Genomic DNA, 7882 nt, shown 5'->3' with positions numbered 1-7882 from the left:
ATTTTATAGGCCAAACAAATCCAGCCCTCCTCACTTTCACACAATGAATTTTCCCCTAATTTAATGGATCTGGGATTTTGATTCTTTGCTGAGAAATAATCCCTGAAAAAACCTGTCCTGTTCGCTAGGTTTGTAGTGATGTTTCCTGCACTATCTAATTATATTCTGATTTATCAGATTTGGACTGTAGACCATATTTAAAAAAAAAAAAGTTAAACAGTTAAACTGTTTGAAACCGTTAAACTGTAATGAAAACACCATTCTATCTCTCATGCTTCTTTCTTTCCTTTCAGCATAATATGGGATTGTGGTCTGGGTAGCATACCTAAAATACTGTATTGATTAGCTTTGCAAAGGAAAAAGACTTCCTGGGATACTTTTCTCATGCTTACAATAGAGTTTTTGGCATTGTTTATTAATTCTTTGAAATATGAAGTTGCATAAAGGCAAGTTTAGTAAGTAGTCCTGTGTTCTGGATTTCCCCTCAGTCTAATGTCCTCAGGGAAATGAAACACAGCATTGGGATCTGCAGGCTTTGGAAAAAATCACCATTCAAAATAGCCAAACTCAAAAACTGTTCCTGGGAGGGGCAGGGCACATCATGAAGATGGCTGAAGCCCTCCCACTTTGGTGTCAGTTTTTACACTGCTCATGGCACTTCTGGTGCCTAAGTGGCCGAATCACATACAGCCTATACATCTGCCTGATCTGGTTCTGCACAATGGTGTTCTTTGGAACCTGTTTGTGAAAGTGACTGCTGTAACCTAAGGGAAATGAATAAATACCTAACCACTGCTACTGTGTCCCCTGAGTTCTTTTAACTCAGTGGGCCTTGAAATATGTTTCTCTGAATTTTATGTTGCTTAATGAGAATTATTTTAATACCTAGGTCCTACTTCCTAGCATGAGGGTTTCTCAGTCCTAGGATCTATTAGGGTAAGCAGTAGTGGATATTCATAAAAGCTTACTTTGATTAAAACATGGTGTGAAATTGAGATATACTGTGAGTAGGATCAAATTGGATAAAACCCTCCAATAACTGTCTTTTTCTGTCAGCAGAACCATGGCTCTGTGTTCTCTGTTTTAGCTCCAAACTCTAGACTGTGAATAGGGCACTAAGTCAATGAGGCTTAGAAAGGATTTTTTTGATGAAAAAGTCATCTTTAATTTCAGTTATAGTGCCTGTTGATCCTCAGAACAAATATTAACTCCTCAAGAGATGCCACAGCTTTATGAACAGAAAAGCTCTTCTAAATTACATTATAGACTCACATAGTCCTTAACAAGGTGGCATGAAAAGTTAGATGTGAAGAGCAGCACAGATCTAGACTTTGGTGCTCAGAGCAGAGCAGAGCTATGTAGTTTTTAGTTCTGGTGTTGTTGATGACTATGTAGTATTGCAGAGCTGGAGGTCTGAGCTGTGAGTTTCAAAACTGTAGGGGAACATCTGTGCCTTTTCAGCCTGGAAAGAACCTAAATGTGATGGTGATCCCTACAAGGAATCCCTACAAGACAGGGATCTTTCTTAGGAGTCCCACAGCTCAGTCCAGACAGGGTATAACTTGGTTTATAATGACAAAAGCAAACAAAATTGGATGTATTACTAATTTGTTATATAGGAACATTTCTATTAGTTTAGTTCACAAAGCATATTTCTCTACATATACTAGAATCTTGATTTTTCTTACTATCAAGTTTACCATAACATTCTTGTCAATATTATAAATTCTGTCGGGCTTCAGCTGCAACTCCCTTAAAAAAGACTTTTCTTGTATGTTGTGCAGGGCTGTGCCAAATTCATCTGGTCAAGTTTGTAATGTCTATATTTTTGGCACTTTATTTATTTTCTTCCTGGGGTGTAGGTCTTTAAATTAAGAGATATTTTCCTTACTGCCATTGGACATCAGTGTGAATTATTGTCAGTTGTATTTTGTAAACTATTGAACAGCATGAGGGGAAGCCTGATTTCTGTCTTTAGAGAACTAGTTTTGGATATATAACAACTGCAGGATGTACTGTAACAATCTACACCTGTCTAACTGCAGCCCTTTCCTTTCCATGTCTTCTGTCCTGCAATTTGTGATCTTTGTGACCACAAGGTCACTGCAGCTGAAATTTTGACTTTTTTTCAGAGAGGTAATGGCATAGGTGAATTTGTTATGTTCTCATCCACTCTCTCACATACAAGCAGGAGATCCTATTACTGTTATTTCTTTCCATACTTCAGATAAATGCGTTCCATGCTGTCAGATGCAGACTTTATAGAGAAAAGTGTAATCAAAGCTACTGTAAAATAAAAGCACAGGGCAAGCCAACCTGCTCAGTAGTAGCAGCAAATTAAAGATGTGGTTACATTGCCTTGTGCTGCTTTTGTGAGTAGATGCCACTTGGTGAGATTTCTCAAGAAAAATATCTACTAAGCGACTTCTAACCACTGAATTAATCTTAAAATATTGAATTATTTTCCAAAATAATGACATTGTGTTGGTCTCAAATGAAGGCCTAAGCTTTGAGACTTTATAAGAAGATTTAATCTTCATTTATGTAAGATAATATATCAAAAAGTAACTAACAGAGGCTTGGTGATTATGTTGTTATCATTTCACTGACACCCAGAGACCTCCGCTGATTTGCTTTGCTCCTGAAATACAAACCCAGGTCCATGCCTAGAGGAAAGGTGTACCTGATGTACCTGTGGACAGCCAAGGTGCACCATGGCTGTGAGCCCCCTGTGAGCACACCCTCTCTGGCCCTGCCTGGGGAATTTGGGATGACAAAGGGGGACACAGCTGAGGCTACAATTTCCTTTCATTCATACTTAGTGGCTTAAAAAAACATACTGGGGAAACCCCAGATTGAGGCTTTCTCACTAAAACTCTTTCTCAATATCTTCTGTCAGATTTCAGGAAAAAAAAAAACCCAAACCCCTTTAAGGTTAGGTTCTGTTTCATTACATGCACTAAGTTGCTTAAAACTACATCTTGCTTTTCCTGGAATTTAGTAAAAGCTGGTCCACAGAGTGTGCTTGGTTTGGGACCCTATCTTCTGAAGGCAATGGTTTATGATTTTTGAGAATTAATAGGTGGATGTAAACTGTTATACTCTAACAGCTTGTTCTTTTACTTCCCAAATCCTTCATTTTTAGTGGTATGCCCCAAAATCTGCAGTCCTGTAAAGTTCATATCAGTGAACTAAACTGCATGTACTCAGGGAGAAAGAAGAAGAACTAGCATGGAGGTGACCTGCAGGCTACACAAACTTTCTGTCAGGGGACAGTGAGATTAAGCTGATTTAGTCCGGAAGGATCTTCATGATTGCTAATAGGTGTGGCTTTGGATTCATTTTGTAAAACTGTCCATGGGTTAAGAAGGGCATTTCTAGCTCCGATTTGTGCAAAATGCAGTTATTCATCATGATAAGAGGAGCAAATTTTATTTGGGCCTCTGCCAGAGATGACAGCTACACCATCCTCTCTGTTTTTCATGCTACCCAGTGTGTTTATTTGAAAGGCCAAGAAGGCTCTTTCTGAAGAGGCAGGACGATGGGTGAGCCCTGCCCTGAAGGTTTTGCAATCTGAAGATCTAACTGAAAAAACATGAAAGAAAAAAGTATAATACCCATATTTCCTCATCCCATATTTGTGGCCTTTTTAAAAACAGCTTGAGCTCTAACCATGGCAGAAAAACTTGCAGGACAGTCAAATGACCTCAGGGAATTTATGTTTGTTTCCATGACTGCAATTTAACTGCATCCAAGTGCAGACTAAAGGGATGTCTCTGTGTCCCTGAGCTCTCCTTTGTGCTGGCATTAATGGCTGAAGGATTGTACAGGGAGCCACCTCACGGAGCCACTGCTGTAAATGATCTGGGAATTTTGTGTCAGATCACTTTTTCAACCTGACCACTTTCCTGGCCCAGCTTTCTCTGCAGTCATGTCTGCTCTGCACACTGGCCAGGACTTGGCAGGCTGGAGCTCCCTTCCTAGTGCAGCTATTTGTGGTTAAATGAGATTAATCTGATTGTGGGTACACAGGTGGAACTCTCATTTCACATACAGGCAGTATCCAACCCAGAGCAAATTCTAACAGGGAGTTCATGGAGAGGTTTTTGGCAGGAGCAGAGGGAGGAGTGTTCCTTGCCTAATTTTGTAGCCCAGTGAAGGTCAGAGAAGACCACAGGCCCTAGACTGGCTATCTAATGTCCCTGGTGTCCCTTGGAGTCTGGTGTCAAGACATTGTATGATATTAAAGGCCCACTTTGTGGAGATGTCCAATAACATGAGTGTAGAAAAAAAGCCCAAATTAATTCCAGTGAAATCTGTAGCTGTTGCAGCTCTGGGAGTTCAGACATGTAATGTTGATGTTCCTGAGGGCCTCAGAAACTATATTGTGATGGTGTTCAGGGCCAAAGATGGCCAATACTTTTAAGTTCCTGCTTTTTGAAGTCATACTTGTCATGCTTGGGGTCCTAATTTATGATTTTTGAACATTTAGTTTGGCAGCAGAGAGAAAAGACAATCTTTAACTTGATTTAAGGAAAAACCTTGTCTTTGTCCTCTGTAATTTGTGTTCCTGCCTGCATACAAATGCAGATCCTGAGCTACCTCCCCAGTTCTCCTGGCTTGGCTCAGCTGTGTCGGTAACTTGAAGTTCTCATCCCTGCCCCAGGAGTTTCTCCTGGCTGGGATTTGGACCTGCCCCCAGAGCAGCTCACTGAGTGGGATGGGTTCCCCATCAGTCATTGTTCTGTGGCTGACAGCACCCTCACAAACAGATGCAGAGCTGACTCTTAGTCACTAGTCCAGGCTTCAGGATATTTTCCTTCATTTGGGATCATGATGATGATGATGAGCAAAGCCATCTATTTTTCCCCTGTATTCCCCCCCCCCACCCCCAACTGCTGTTACAGAATTTTTATCTTTTATCATTAAATAGGCAACCATTCATCAAGCAAATCTGGTGCTTCTCAAAATACCATAAAGCTAAAGGGAAAAAAAAACATAGAAAGATAGATGGAACTGTTTGTTTGGTTTATCTTTATGTCCAAAGTGACTAATTGATTTCAAGTTATATTTTATAGAAATAGTTGATATCCAAAGCTAAAGCCTCATGTAACAAATCTCAGCACAGATGGTATTGTGGTTGCAATAAAAGAAAAATGGCATATAGTAAATGAGTAGAGAAGATTTCAAATCCAATATAGTAAGTCTTGAAAGATGGTTGGAAAAACAACACTTTATATGTTGAGAAATTCGAAAGTTGGCTTCTGACAGAAATAGAATAAAATCTGGCCTTAAATGTTTTAATCTGCCAAACAGAGCTAAAGATACTCAGGGTAGGTGTGGAAGTGAACCTTACATAAGTGAGGGCAGATAGCAGGATCTTTGCTGAGTAACCAAATACCCCAAAAACCCCTTAGTCTGTACCTAAAACTATCCTTCTTACTCTCTGTGATATGGAAAGATCTTTTGAGGAATAATATTGAGATGGTGACAATGTTGATTTGCTGGGTAAAGGGAAATACTTGCTTTAGCCTATGGAACAAACCAGTTTTATGCCTGGGCACTTTCAATTTAGCAGTTCTGAATTAGTATTCCAGGAATAAAGAGTTGCTCTGAGTTCATAAGCACCGAAATACAAAACCAGAGAACACTGAATAACAAAGCATAAATTTGGGAGTGCAAATATGCCATGCATGGAGGAGGAGGTGACAAGGAAGAGTGGCACAGAATTAGAAATGAAGACTGCAATGGTTAAATAGGCACAGCTGGAAAATCTGCCTGGACAGAACACAGTTACTGGAGAGGCTGGAGAGGATGGGCCTACCTGGAATGTCTTGGGCTAAAAGACCTGAGAGCTGAATGTTTCTGTGGCTCGAGGGGAGGCTCAGCCCGTTGTGAGATGTCCTGTGGATGTGACTGAGAGCAAAGAGGGCACCCAGCTCCAGCAGCCCCTGGGCTCTGCATGGTTGGCAGCTGAGGGACTGTGAGGAGAAATGTCAGACTTAGTGCCATGGTCCTCATTTTCCCCCCTGGCCATCTGCCTTCAGCTGCTGCTGGAGATTGGCTGCTGGCTTGGACAGATCCTGGCTCTGACCCAGTTCACACTTTCTCCAGTCCAGTGACAGGAGACGAATGTTGTGCAAGTCCTTAACAGCAACAATATGTTTGGTGAAAACTTTGGTGTCCTTCTGGGAGGTGGGCAAGGTTGATGTTTCACAGAACTGGGCAGATGTGTGTAATCCCTTAGGAAATCAATTGAGTATATAATAAATTTAATAAATAAATTTACCTTTCTTTAATGAATAGGAGCAGTTTCAGTGTTGGTTTTGGTAGGCATGTACTACACATATGTAGGAGGGCTTTAGGTTTTGATGGAAAGAAATTAATTCAAACTCATTGACTCGAGCCTCAATAACAACATTCTATCATAATAGTCACATTTTATGCTGACTGCCTATTAATGCTATTTCTTTTATCTATTCCACTGCTGCTGAGGCATACATTATTTTGTACAAGACTTTGAAAGGCACAGACAAGCATCTTCAATGGGAAAACCTTTACCTCTTATTATCTATAGATTTTGTTAACTCTTCTAAAATAAATCTTAGGACAGTCTGAGAGTCCCATTCATTCATATTATATATGGGTTCTGCAATGCAACAACAATTAAAATAGTGTCTGTAATGCTAAGGTTACTGACCTCAAGAAGACAGTATTTGTTTCAGTTTCAGGATTATTTACAACTTCCATGATAATGGAACTGACATCTAAAGTAATTATTCTCCAAATAAATAATTAAACTGAGTAAAGCAGGGCAATTTTAACTATTTATAGGAGGTGTCCCAAAAGACACTAATGGCAATGAGCTTTTTTTCTTAAAGAAAATGTGTTTACAGAATTTCTGCAAGTCATTACACAGGACAAAGACAGCAATGTCCTCTGCTTTCAACTAGAAGCCTTGAAGTGGCAACCAGTGTCTTTTTTTACTGCAATTCAGACAATCTCAATGTTTTATAAAAATTATTAAGGAAGTTGGCAACGTCCAAGCCTTTTCTAGCTACCTCTGCTACTTACACAGATAGAAAATGTTCCCTGCTTTGATGGAAGGCTATAGATCACTGAGAGTTAAAGGATTTTAGCCTGTGTTCTAGACTCATGTACTAGATCTCCACTGAATATAAATGAAGCCCAGGATGAAGATCCTATTGTACAAATGTATAATGGGATTGCATGAAATATGGAGAGCTTATTCACTGATGTAAAACAAGTATAGGATTCTAAGCTGGCCAAGATATTTCTGTTAGAACAGTCATGTGGATTTCGGCTTTTGTGTGTAGAAGAGATGCAGAGATGCATTTTAGGATAAGTGCAATATAAAATGCATCACTGTGTCCAAGGTTCACGTAGTAAATTACTCATTCAGAATGCTGCAAGGTGTGTTGTTTGCATTCCTAGCTTATTAAATCAAAACTCCAGTTTCGGTCCCTGGTAAGAGGAAATTTTCTTTGTTGTAGACAGTGTAATGGGCAGTGTTAAGAGGACAGATAAGAATAAAGATTCTATCAACAGGATCTTTGAATTTTCCTGTCTTCTAGTACCACAGGGAACTTTCTCTTCAGCCTGCTAGTCTTTGACTTCTTAATTTATTTTTTTTTTTGGGTAAATCATTACTCATTAAATATAATTAATACCAAGAAGAATGAGAGAACTCGATTAAACTGATGTCCTCTTGTTTAAACACAAACATTTTGCCAACAGTTTCTCTGGAATTACAACATCTCAGGTTTCAAATTAAATCTGACATCTAACCTACCATTTGGGACACTAAATATACTACTTTCTCTAGAGAGAAACTGTCTGTTCAGTTCAAGGGCTGCTGCAT

This window comes from Agelaius phoeniceus, chromosome 7 (assembly GCF_051311805.1).
Source record: "Agelaius phoeniceus isolate bAgePho1 chromosome 7, bAgePho1.hap1, whole genome shotgun sequence".
Classification (NCBI taxonomy): Eukaryota; Metazoa; Chordata; class Aves; order Passeriformes; family Icteridae; genus Agelaius; species Agelaius phoeniceus.
The sequence above is the reverse complement of the archived record's forward strand: the minus strand, read 5'-3'. Positions refer to the sequence as shown.